This window comes from Mesoplodon densirostris, chromosome 5, assembly GCF_025265405.1.
Source record: "Mesoplodon densirostris isolate mMesDen1 chromosome 5, mMesDen1 primary haplotype, whole genome shotgun sequence".
Classification (NCBI taxonomy): domain Eukaryota; kingdom Metazoa; phylum Chordata; class Mammalia; order Artiodactyla; family Ziphiidae; genus Mesoplodon; species Mesoplodon densirostris.
In genome coordinates, this window is record NC_082665.1 from 80,837,331 (window position 1) to 80,851,193 (window position 13,863).

General features: G+C 40.3%; 1 protein-coding gene and 1 non-coding gene across 4 annotated transcripts in view; one reads left to right on the top strand and one right to left on the bottom strand.

Annotated features, from left to right (window-relative positions):
• Nucleotides 1-13,863, top strand: part of KCNAB1 (potassium voltage-gated channel subfamily A regulatory beta subunit 1) — a 415,500-nt gene that overhangs the window by 63,193 nt on the left and 338,444 nt on the right. The gene's annotated exons all lie outside the window — the stretch shown is intronic.
• LOC132491466 (small nucleolar RNA SNORA70) lies at nucleotides 308-442 on the bottom strand. The gene has a single exon (XR_009532684.1). It is a non-coding gene; the product is annotated as a small nucleolar RNA SNORA70 (small nucleolar RNA).

Genomic DNA, 13,863 nt, shown 5'->3' on the forward strand with positions numbered 1-13,863 from the left:
TCAGTCATCTGGGATGAGCCCCTTTTCTGCCACCATGTCCTCAACTTCTCTTGCATTAAACTTTGTAAATTCCCACTTCTTGGAGATGTGGCTCTTCTGGCAGCCTGGGAATTTGAACTTGGCCCTGTGTAGGGCCTCAGTCATATGCTCCTTGTTCTGCAGCTTGGTGTGCCTGGACATGATGACTTGGCTGAAGCGGGTGGACCCTGGCCACTATGCTCTAGGGCTTTCCAAAGGTACCCCACATACATGTCTGGAGCCTAGTTTGGGGAGAGCATGAGGTCAGGCATGAATGTCCACTGGAAAGGCTTGTCTCCAAGGTCCCTTAGGACAACCCACATGAGCAAAAGGCTGCATACATTACCAAGGAGGCTGCTGTTTGTGGCCATTGCCCATGGTTCTCCCATGGGGAAAAGAGCACGGTTGGCTTAACTGGCTGCAGAGTAACACTACTTTTATATTTATGGTTTACTTGCCTTTTGTACTTCTGATCACTCCTTGTTTCAGTTTTCAAATGCAAATAATCAGTTCCCATTTTTGAATACCATTTCAAATCTTGTTGAATTGGGGACTTGTTTACTGTGTTCTTACACGCCCTTTCCTCCCCTCTATTTCACAGAGTGATTCCTTGAAGGGGAGTGAGGGATTTCTAGAAAGGGAGTGAGGGATTTCTAGGTTGTGCAGAAGAAAGCCTATTGTGATGTCGGGAACTGAGGTGTGGGAATTGCCCGGCTTCTGGCTGGAGTTTACCTCCCTCCCTCATTTCTTCCTATATGCAGATGTTCAGTGACATGTGTTATTATAAGAGAAAGGGAAATGGCCTTACTGAAATAGAGGTAATGGGCCAAGATAAATTGTAGAAGTCATGAGAAAGTGTAATATGGCAAATAACATGATGGGCTTGACTTTTAAGTGTAGTATGAGAATCATTCTCAGTGTTATGCTATGGGAAAAAATAGAAATGAGGTGGCACATTAGTTCCTGCCTTGTGGTCCTGTGGCCTGTGGAGGCCACACTCAGGTTCTAGTACAGACAAAGGCCCTGAAGGTTTTAGCCATCCACAGGCAAAGTGAGCAAAGGATGCATTTGAAAACAAATAGTAATGTAATGTAGGGACCTGTAAAGAAATGGTGTGGTAGAACTAGAGGGGTAGTAACAGAGTAAGACTGCAGGTAACCCCCAAAGAAATAATGTCAATATATTATTTTATCATTGCACTAGGAAAATTTTAAATTATGTGTATATAAGTAGGCAATAACATGGGATATTTTAAAACAACCCTAATTAATGAAATTCAGTGAGATCTCTGTACTACTTACGTAGTTTTAAATCTGTTACAAGGCTTTCAGGTCTCATCTATTAGCTGTTTGCACAAAGTTTCTTTGCTTTTGTGGTACCTGCACTATTGTGCAGACAACCTTTCCAACTAAATGAATAGTTGAAATTGGTAGACAGAATGTGTTCAGTGAATAAACTGGTTGATAATTTTTATGACAACATCTTTATTCCATACAGGCTTCTCTCTTCCAAATAAAGTCCTTCTAGAAGACTGGGCTTTTTGAGTAACTTCTTATAAAGATTTTAAAGGATTTTTATGAACCAGTTTATGTTTGAAGTGGTTTAGTTTGGCAGAACATTTGGGAGTCATCAGGACATACACTGCTTGGCTGTGCTGGGCTGTGCCTGCAGGGCAGCATGACCAATATTGCCCCAGGCAGTCCAGGACCCTACTCTGACCCCAAGAGAGCAAAGAGTCCTTGGGACCCAAGGGATGTGCCCATCCAGCTGCTCCCCTTTCTGCACCATCTTCCCTGCATACCCAGAACTCCCTGCCTGAAGGGCCTGTACAGCCTCTTCTGTGGATCTCTTCCCTGGATAGTGTGGATGTATGGGCTGGGATGTCCACCTGGGCTGGGATGTCTGCAGCGGGTGGCATGTGAGGTTTTTTACAGGGACCGAAGGTGTAGGGGATGGAAAAGTAGGGAGCTTTCAACAAAGATTAGGCACAAGCTTGTCCCTGACTTATACCTACTAAAAGGCAGTGGCAATGTAATCATTGTTACAATCAAATCACTTCTGCAAATTTCTGAAATGCCCTCTAGGAAGTAATAGTACTACTGTTCTAAGTGAGAAGGTTGGCATTCTTTTCTAACAGATAAACTTCCTCTGAAAATGACATCAAACAAACCCCAGGGATGTTTTGTGCTATGACAACATCAATAGAATAAAAGTGTCTAATTTTCAAAGGTGCTTACTTTGAAGAAAAACTCATTGAAATGTGTAAGATCTGGTATGTTTGATAAAAACAAACAGCCAGTTTTAAACCAAATAGCTTTTTGACCGAAAGGAAAAAAAAGTCAGTGCAGATTGGGATTATTTATGAAATTTTTATCATGTAAATTGGTGTGGTACGATATATTCAGCCAAGAGTCAGGAAAACTGTACTCTGGTTCCAGTCCAAGGTTTTTGCACAAGCCATGTTCTCTCAGTTAGATGTGTGACATAACATAATCATCAAATCAAAGATACCATCAGTTGTAAGATGCAGCATTAATTTGTGTACCATTAAGAAAGAGACCCATTGCCTATGATAATTTTGACTATTGACTATAAGAAGCATTCTAATTGAGATGTAAAAATATTAGAAAGTATATCTTAAATCTCTAATATACAATAAATCTTATTCATCTAAACATTCTTCACATTCTTGCAGAGTACCTACCACATCTAGTCATTCATTTATTCATTCAATAAATAAATATAAATTTAGTGTCTATTTCAGGCAATACAGCATGCATGTATCAACATGTATTGAATAATGGAATTTTAGAAGTACATACACTTACCTTTCATAACATCAGCACGCACATGAAGCTGGAGACGCTGGTGAGAAATCAGCTCAAGACAGTGGAGAGATTGTCCTCTTTTGAGAACAGCAAAATCACCAAAAACTTAATCTCTAATGTGGACATTTGCTCCGTAGAAATTTATACTGGTAAATGGAAGGCAGGTAAACAAGAATTCCCAGATCAGTTTCTTAGTAATCAAGGTGCCCTGGTTACTTTTTCCACGTTTCTATGAAAATCTTGTTGAAAGAAGAACTTCTTAATTCTGAGACTCTAATGAAAGTTCTCCTTCATCTGTCATTTCTTTTCCAGTAGGAATAAGGCAAGGAATGAGTGTTCTATGAAACACTTTTATACTATATCATATAAAACAATTTTACATGACTTATTATCATGCTACATTGTTAAATTGATTTTTATACACTTAAATCTTTATATTATCCATTTGTATCTAATAGTAGCCCAAGACATAAATAAGCCCTTAAAGCAACATTTTGTAAAGAGTGATACTTCCCTAGTGAGCTCACTCTCAGAGTCAGAATCTTAAGTTCACCAGACAAGTGACAAATAAGGTTCAGTCAGCCCCAATATCTTCATCTAGAGATGTTGTACTGGGACCTTAGGAAGATGAAAAAAGAATGAGTTGAAAATGCTTGGACCTACTCTGTATAATCGAAACCATATGCAGTGATTTTAAGCCTCATTATATACAGCAAATACTGATGTTCTGTCCCTCTTCAAGAAGGAACTGGCAAAACCCCTTAGAGAACAGTTTCTATTCTTGTTCTGTTTGAATTTTGCTTCTTGAGCTGTTCTTGCCACATGGGATATTTGACTATTTCTAAATGGCCTTTGCTTTTAGTCTTTGTTCAAAGTTTGTTTTAAGCACAATATCGTAATCAACCTCATTTCCAAAGAGGCCCCTTTTCCCTTGACTGCTGCAGGCTGCTTATCCCGAGAATGGCTTCTCTCTGGGCTCACAAGGTCCCAGCTTTCTGTTTCTCTTGGATCTGAGCACACTGTGTTTTCTGATCAGCTAAGTCTTATCCAAACTGGGGTAAAGAGAGGAATTCCACATACTGCTCTCTGGGGGTGAACTGAACAAAACATGCCTGCGAGGACACTTCCTGAGGCATGATTCAAAGGTTATTGCACACTATCTGCTCAGAGTTTCTATGCTTACCCAATTATGTTGTCCTTACCTTTGTGTGATCTACCTGAGAAAAAAAAATTATCATTGGTTAAATATGTTGTTTAGGGCCATTTCTATCAAATCTGAGCATCAGATCAGTCAGAAACTTAACACACACAAACATATACACACACTTAAATCAGTTTCCACTTATATCATTTTGATCTACGATACCCTTTCCAGAAACATCATTGTAAGAGTAAGAATGGTCTATATTGGTTTCTCCCCCCTATAAATGTCATTGAATCATAGCTTTCCTGAGGAATCCTAATACATATGTCTATATTTTAGATATAAATTTCTCCCCAGTGGTCCTTTGGCTATGGAGAAATTAGCACAGTCTATATAAAGCAGAGTGCTTGAAAGAGTCTCCTTAAGGGAAATGGGATAGCAAGAAGGAAAGAGATTTGTACTTTTCATTTAGTGGCAATACTTATTTTATGCAATTTTATATCATTAGGCCCATTAAAAGGACAAGAATGTGAAATATGTCCTCCCTGAAGACAGTTCTTTGTGTTTGCATAACATTTTCTGCTTTGAATAAACCAATCACAAGGAAGAGTCCACTGTGTATGTACTCCAGTGCTCTGAGCACTTATTTCAAGGGCTCTCCATTCCCCACCACCACCCTACTCCCCAGAGAGCTGAAAATGTGCAAAGCCTGCAATCTTTAAGTGCATAACCAATTGTTCTCTTTGGACAGTCTGTTTCTGAAAATTCCCTTTGAAATCAATGACAAAAAAGCCCAGCCTACGGTGGATTCCATCTTGTAAGCTTCCCCCACAAACCACAGACCCTAATCTTTGTATTTATTCAATTGGACCAAGTCGCCACAGATATGGGGGAGTAGAATGTATTTGAGAATGTGAGTGTGTGCCAGGCAAGGAGGTTCTTTAATAAGAAATGTTATCACAAACACTTTTAAAATGCTTTTCAGCTCAACCTGGACACAGAAGACTGGGTTTTGTATTTCTTGGTAATATGCCCAGTACATAGAAATTTAAAAAAAAGATATATATATATATGATTCAAAGATATTTTGAGAAAAATCCTTGAACTAGAAAAAAGATGAATATTTGATGCCCAGTGGATTCACACATAAACCTGGTGATTTTCTTGGTATCTGTATTCATCAGAAGCTGTGAGCAATCACGCTCTAATTCCCTCTGGTGGGGTGTAACAGGCAGAGGGACAGTGGAGTTTCATAACAATTTTTAAGCATTGCCCTATTGTATACTTCAAATGACATTCTTTAATGGGGAATTAAGAATGGTGACGTGGTTGGTCACGTATCTAGGCCAGTGGTCAGTGGCAAGTGGTCACTGAGGGAAGATAGAGGCCTTTCTAGGTAAACTGACGCAGTCATCATGAAGTCACATAGGAAGATAAGACTGAGAGATAAGACTCTCTGGCCAAAGGACTAAGGTGAGATTTGGAACGTCCTATGGGTGATATCAGAGGCTGGGAAGACTCTCTGAGCCTGGGCTTTACCAGCCATAGAAAGAGCTAAGCACATCTGATGCCTTTCAAGATAGAGTGGTTCCTACCTGTCTTTGTAGCCCCACACGACTTCATAGACACCTCTGGATGTAAAGGTTTGGGCTGGGGAAAGATATGGAGGGCTCATCAAAAGCACTTGACAAGAGTTGTCTAGCAAAGAATCCTTCTCTGAAGGGAAAGAAAAGCCTGGAAGAAGGTCTGAATGTCAGATGCCTCAACCCACTGTTGTCAACTTCTGAGAGGGGTAAGGGACCTGGTTATAAAACCCTGCCATGAAATTTGTCCAGTAGAAATGGCCTCAGCACTTTTCTCATAGCACATCTATGATGTCTTAAGAAGTGCACCCCTGGTTTCACTGTTGGGAGGCAACAGAACTGTTAGCAAGATGGCTGATGAGTTGGCCAGAGTGTTTCTGAGATGAAAGAATGATGGGGGACATGGCAAGGCAATGGGAAGAGGAGGAGAAAAAAGGAAGAAAAAATTATCTTCTGGAAGGAGGACTCTTCCTAGTTTTAAACAATTAATTAAAAATGTTAAATGCACCAGAAATGGGTGATGAACTATTTGGGTAATAAGAACAATTATCATACTGTGGTGGTAAGAAAAAAAATGGCATAGTCCATCTGGGTTTTATTTCCAGCATGACCATCAAATATCTGTGAGATTCTGTCTCTTAACTTCACTAGGGACCTCAGTTTCTCCACCTTTAAATGAGAGCATTAACTCCAGTCTCCTCCAGCATTAACAGTCTGTGTAACTGACAGAAGTGCCACAAGGTGTAAGTGATGGTTAATTTTATGTGTCATCTTGATGGGCCAAAAAATATCCACATATTTGTTTAAACATTGTTTCTGGGTTTGTCTGTGAGTGTGTTTTAAGAAGAGTTTAGCATTCGAATCAGTAGACTGAGTAAAGCCCTCCTCAAAGTGAGTGGACAGCATTCAGTCATTTGAGGGCTTGAATAGATCCAAAAGGCAGAGAAAGGGAGAATTTGCTTTCTGCTTGGCTGCTTGAACTGAGACATTGGTCTTCTCCTGTCCTCAGACTAGGACTTACATCATGGGCTCTCCTGGTCCTTGGGCCTTTGGACTTGGATCTATAGCACCAGTTGTCCTGGGTCCCCAGCTTTCAGATGACAGATTGTGGAACTTCTCAGCCTTCATAATCACATGAACCAATTCTTTATAATAAATCTCTTTATATGTAAATATATATATACACATATATATGTATATATTCTCTCTCTCTCTCTCTGGGTACACACACACACATCTCCTATTGGTTCTGTTTCTCTGGAGAACCTAACACCTTGTGCATTTGGGAACAAAGATATTGCTCAAGTCTAGAGTTCTTGTCTCTAATTCACTTAACATAATTTTAGGGACTAAATACTTGGTATTTTCTATCTTTTCTCCCTTCAAGTAATAATTAATTTTTAATGGATTGTTCCCAGGTAAGAATTAGAAACATTGTGTGGCTGACAGTGCACTACATGCAGGGCTTATAAGGGGGAGCTGCTTTTCGCAGCTAGCTCCTTGATGAGAATTCAGCAGGAGGAGCTCTTTAGCTGTGCCAACAGCTGTCAGGGGGTGACTCATCAGCAGGGTCTATGGCACTCAAGAGAATAAAATTTTTCCCGCAGTGACCTGCCTCATAAGAAATGGATGGACCCTTCCCTGATAGCCTGATCGTTTCAGCATATAGTCGAAGTATAAACATATAGTCAAGGAAATCAGGAACCCGCATATCTGTCAAATCCCTCTGTAGGTCGTGTACAGGTGGCTAACTGCCCCTAAGTGTAAGATGTGGGTAAGGTCCAAAGGGCTGGAGTAGCTGATTATTTAGCAAACGTGGTTGCTTCCACTGGCTCTCTGGGTCTCACAGCTCAGCGAGAGCAGAAGGCATGGAGCCACTGATGCAGGCATGTAAAGAGGCAGTGGGAAGCCACGTGGCTTGGGCTGCCCATGAGGGGACATCTTCAGTGAGCTCTCATTTCTAGACGATATGCTAGCTTCTAGCTAACTCTGTCAGGTGCTAGTGGAATCCTTTAGGGCAACATGATGTTTCTCTGGCTGTCATGAGATTTATTGATTTTTTACTTACCTATTTATTTGTTTGATGGAGAATGCCACAGGGCTTAGAGTGGTCTCAGTCAAATAATCAGTTTGCTCCTGAGGCTTCTGATCTTTTGCAGTGGGTTTATATTTATATCCTGCAGGGCTGTCATTAAAGGAAAACAGGGATGCTTGGGGCTTTTGAGGCCCACTTGTCTCCTATCTTCATGCTCCTTTCTCTGTCAGGCTGTCTCCGTTCCTCGGGGTGTGGTGTCCCTGGGGTCCCACTGCCTCCTTCACATCCTCCAAATCTGCTTTCAGCTCCTCCATGGGTACTTTGGAAGCTATATGATGACTTCATCTCCATTGCGTGTGGTAATGATTTGTTTTATTTCTCCAGGGGCATCTGTATTCAAATAGGGAAAACTAATTATATATTTTATTATATACGTAATTATATATAAGGAGGAGAATTCAGGCAAAAGTCCAGGGGTACACTGAGGAGTTCTTATACAGCGGGGCTCATACTGCATTCTTCATATCTCATGATGTGAGGGTTTTAACCCCCAGTCAAACATAGCTGATCCTGCCTTACTCTACCCAGACACTTTGTAGAATTGCCTGGGAAGTAGCCAGTGCAAATTTGAACTTATGTTTCTTAGATTTTGGGGTGATGGATCTTTTTGAGAGTTTGTTAAAAGCCATGGACCCTATCCCCAGTTAAATGTGCATATTCACACATATCCAAATTTTGTATACAGTTTTAGGAGGGTCACCAGACGTCTTAAAGCTCAACTTGGGATTCCAGGGTTAGAGAAGGATTAGTATTTGGAGTAAGCAGACCTGGATTTGAGGTTCCGCTGTGATCTTGGGCGGGTTCCTCGTGTTTCCTTTGGACTATGTCAAAATCTCCGGTTTTACCAGTGGTTCTCAACTGGGGACAGTGCTGCAGGCATATTTTACCCCTCACACCATCCAGGGCATATCTGAGCCTGGGGGGACAAGCAAGTGTTGTTTTGAAAGATATCCACAAGTGAGCTGATATGCCCCCAAAGGTTTGAGAACCACAGGGCAAGAAGACCTCTAAGATGGCCTCTGGCTCCAGTGTTCTACGACTCTGAGGTTTTGCTCCAGAAATTCCACTGCACAAAGTCAGAGGCTACTCCGCCAAGAGCTAGTGGAGAGAAGAAGAGGGGTAGTGGGACAGAGAAGGCCAGAAACTGGGCTTTCCCTTTCTTACAACTTTGCCCCACTGTTCATGGAGGAAGGTGGTGGGAAGGGAGCAGAACTCTTCTAGAATTCTCTTTTCCTTGAGAGCCCATTGAATTGAGGATTTATCTATTTATCTATTTAATCCTCTTGAGAGGATAGAGAATCTAACATATCTTTATTTTTTGAAAGCCTATGTACTTGGCATATTATAGATACAGAATAAATGTTGTTTGGATGCAATAAGTTTATTTCTCATTAGTTACTTTTTTAAGAAGATAATGTGATGAATTCCTGCTGTCCCATTCTGGTTGACACATTTTCTAAGATTTTATTTTACTGAAGTCATTGAAATAGATATTAATTTAGTGATTAATTGAAATTCAAGGAATATTTACTAAGCTCTTATTATGTGCTTGACACAGTAGAGTTTTCAATATAGTGGAGATTTGAGAAGAGAGTTAATAGTCCTGTGCTAATACCAAAACCCATATGTAAGTACTAACAATTTGCTTACTTTTAACATTTCAGTGGATTTCCTTTTAGTATTTTTTAATATAAACATTTACAAATATTAAGAAATCAATATTGTACTATATATACTATTCTATAATCTGTTTTGTTAAAGAAAATTCTCCATGGTATTGAATAGTCTTTAAAGGCTTGAATTTATTTAAAAGAGTCATTCTTACCTTATATTAAAAAAATACAGAGTGAAGTAAGTCAGAAAGAGAAAAACAAATCCTGTATGCTAACACATATATATGGAATCTAAAAGAAATGGTTATGGATATATATACACTATCAAATGTAAAATAGATAGGTAGTGGGAAGCAGCTGCATAGCACAGGGAGATCAGCTGGGTGCTTTGTGACCACCTAAAGGGGTGGGATAAGGAGGGTGGGAGGGAGATGCAGGAGGGAAGAGATATGGGGATATATGTATATGTATAGCAGATTCACTTTGTTATAAAGCAGAAACTAACACACCACTGTAAGGCAATTATACGCCAATAAAGATGTTAAAAAATAAATAAAATTGAAAAAAAAGTAACAAAAAAATACATGCTCATCGTAAATAAAATTTAAAATAATATAGAAATGTACAATTTAGAAAAGTCCTTCATAATCTGGTTATAATTTTTAAATAATTGTGACATATTCTTTCAGACATTTTCCTATGCTTCTACTAACTTAAGTACACATTTAAAATTTTGTATTTGTGGGATAAGATGCTTCACACTGTTCTGAAACTTTATTAAAAAATACTTAACAGTGTATGTTTGAAAATATAAAAACAAACTTTAATGATGTTTCAATTGCAATGATCATTTTGCATTTTTCTCTTCTACTACAGTCTGAGGCCTTGGAAGACAAGCTGTTTTCCTGTAGGTGAACTTATTTTATTATTTTCAGCGTGATTTGGGAGAATATCAGACAGTTATGGCCACTTCTCTCCAGATAACTCCCGGCCCGCTAAGGGAAGATGAGTCCTCATGAACATCAGGCTTTGGCCAGGCTTTGGCAGATGGAGACATCTGCCAGGTGTGCGTGGGGTTGGCTGAGTGAGTCCTTCACTCTGGAGCTCGCCCTGCCCCAGGACAGGTCCCTACCATCCCAAATCCCAGGATACACTTCTCTTGCTCTCCAAAAGTGTTGGTAGTACTTTTGTGCATGTTGAATGATCGCCTTGTCCCTTTACCTGACACATTCTCAACCTCAGTTTCTGACTAGGAAGTGTGGCCTGGTAACCCTTGGGTAGGAGTGGAATCATTGGAGCTCAGCTAATAGGATCACAGGGCCGAGCAGTCAAGAGCTATCCAGATTCCTGAGTAGTCCAGTTAACCTGTTCCACCATGAGAACTACCCTCCTAAAATCCAGACAGCCATCTCAGAGACACAAGCTCTCCTTCATCCCAGAGACTGCGTGAGTAAGCAGTGGCCCATTGGCACTGCCGGAAGAAAGAGCAGATGGTGGGTCAGGAGCTCTGTGTTCCTCCACATGGGACAGAACACTGTGTTGTGGTTGGTACAGGCTGCCACATCACCAAACCTGGTGTTTTATTAAAAAGGGTGTTGGGAATGGGGATGCTGGGGCTAGGGCTCAGGTATTGATGGGTTGTGAAAAATTTCTTTCCCTTCTAATCTTTTCCATCCCCCTCTTCATCTTTCCACCATTTAAATCTCTAGTGCACCCATAAAATGAAGATGTGGCTAGATGGATGGGATCATCAAATGCAGGGAAAGAAAAGCTTACTGTTTCTAGTAGTTGTTAATTAAAAATTCACAATGGCACATGCTTAATACTTTACGGGGACAGGTCAGAAAACATCTGTCTCCAAAATGTACAGGCAATATAGGACCCTGTGTGGGCTGAGGGCATCCTTAGCAGCTAAGGTCACTTTGTTGGGACAGGTGGAAGGGGTGCACAGTCATGTTCCTTACGAAATAAATCCCCAATCAAATCTCTTCCAGATCTGATAATAATACTGGATTGAAGGAGCCTTTGACAGACATAGGGTTTGACCAAGTATTAAACCAAAAGGAATTATTAAAAATAATTTTTAAATGTTATTTATTTCAGGAAAATATGTACAAATATATTACAGGAGTTCAACTGCAATTAGTATCTGAATTGTATTGACTCATTATTCAAAAGCTTTAGTCCTGGGGAGTTCTGTGAAGTTCACAGCTTCACCTGCCCTGCTTTGCTTTTGCAGGTTTTCCCAGGCAACTTCCTAGAGTGTCTGAAAGTCCCTCTTCCTTCTGCTTCCTCCCCCAGTGCTTATCCATCCCCAGTATAGCTGCTAACTATTACCAGTTGCCATCCTGTCCCTTCCTTACCACTAGGGCCAGTAGATAGTGATTTTTTTCTTACTCTTTGTTAAACATAAAACGCTTAGCCCTACATATAATATTATTCATTTATAGAAGTTGATGTGTTCCTCATGACAGCACAAAAATATCAGCTTCAAAAAGTAGAAAAAAGAATCATTTAGGTAATTTCTAAATACAGTCACTTAGTACAAAGTACAAACACAAATTAAAGGGAGTAAATCGCTGTTATTTATCTAACAATTGGGTGTCTGCCGGCTCCCTTTGAGACTGAGGGGAAACCACTAACCCTCCCTGAGCCTGATCCCTCATCCCAAAATGGGAGCAGTAATACTGGCCTTGCTTTCCTCACAGGGCTGTGTGAGGGCCGACTAAGCTGATGCCTAGGAAGTGGGAAAGCACTTTAAAAGTGGCTTTTAATAATTTAAACGCACGGGAGAGAGGTGATATAAAGGCATGCCTCTTCTAGAATGCAGGAGCAGAGGCTTATAAGGATTTCTGCACTTGCTAGAGATTTGAAGAAGAGATGAATTCACTTGTAATTCACCTGTAGAAATAAGCTAATACCAAATGGTTGGATCACAGAGGAGGAAACTCAGAGCATCACATCAAGAACATGCAGAAAAGATCTCATGGCAGCAGCTGGTCAAGTGAGGGTTTGCCCTGTCCCAGAAGCAGCCTTATAAGAGTTCCATGGTTTCCAAATGTCAGCACGTTATGACTGTGATCTGTCCTCAGGGAACTTAGTCCTTCATCCTTGCAAAGAAACTGCACTTCCATCTCGGTGCCAATTTGCTTTGCAGGCCAGCAGCACTATTCCTGCACGGGGCCTGAGTTTCATTTGAAAAGGATTCCATGGGGATGCTTTCTTGTGTTACCAAATTCTCTCTCATCTTTGTTCCCTACACTGGCTGCTCCTGTCAGTAAAACCTATATGTAACCCCCATTTTTTTTTCTGAATCCAGTTTAGAGACACATAATAAAATTATTATAAGTGAGAAAAGGTCTCAGTCAGAGGTGGACAAAATGTGCCCAGAATCTTATAGTTATTGTGGTTTAAGAGAAATGGATTAAAAACCACTTTCAAATATCTTCTTTGTCCCACAGAAGCAGCCACATAGCACAGGGAGGTCAGCTCAGTGCTTTGTGACCACCTAGAGGGGTAGGATAGGGAGGGTGGGAGGGAGATGCAAGAGGGAAGAGATATGGGGTTGTACGTATATGTATAGCTGATTCACTTTGTTTTACAGCAGAAAGTAACACATCATTGTAAAGCAATTATACTCCAATAAAGATGTTAAAAAAAACCCAACAAAAAACAAATGTCAAAACATCAAAAAAAAAAAAATTCTAAGTAACTTAAAAAAAAAATCTTCTTTGTCCCACATATAGAAACCTAAATAAAGAGCTACTGGCTGTTCATAACATTTGCTTTTGCTGCATTCTTATTTTCCCTGATTTGTCTGTGCTTCCCTGCATCATTTGCTATTTCCATGAACAAAGAGAGTCAGAGTCACAATCCCATGTGTTGACTGAGGCAAGCCTCCCAGACAAGGGACTGAATTTGATGTGAAGGAAGAGAAACTAATTCTCCAAATGTCTTCCTCTACAGCTGGCTAATATCTGAAGTTTTACAGTTAGAACTTAATTCCTTTGGCATGTCCCTCCATGTCCCCCTTCTTCATCACCAGGCAATCATTGATCTGCCTTCTGTCACTTTAGATTAGTTTGAATTTTCTGAAACTTTATATAAATAGGATCATACAATATGACTCAACAAATTTTTTTTTTTTTTTTGTGGTACGCGGGCCTCTCACTGTTGTGGCCTCTTCTGTTGTGGAGCACAGGCTCCGGACGCACAGGCTCAGCGGCCATGGCTCACGGGCCCAGCCACTCCGCGGCATGTGGGATCTTCCCAGAATGGGGCACGAACCCATGTCGCCTGCATGGGCAGGCGGACTGTCAACCACTGTGCCACCAGGGAAGCCCTCAACAAAATTTTGAGATTCATCTATGTTTTGTGTAGCACAAATTCATTCTTTTTATTGCTGAATAGTACTCCATTGGATGGATATATTGTTATTTGTTTATTTATTCACCTTTTGATGAGTATTTTGGTAATTTTAAGTTGTCATTAGTATTCTTGTACACGTCTCTGAGGATTTTCTAGAGATCTTCCTGTTATTAACTTTTAATTCCAAGGGGATTAAAGAACATGTTTTATATGA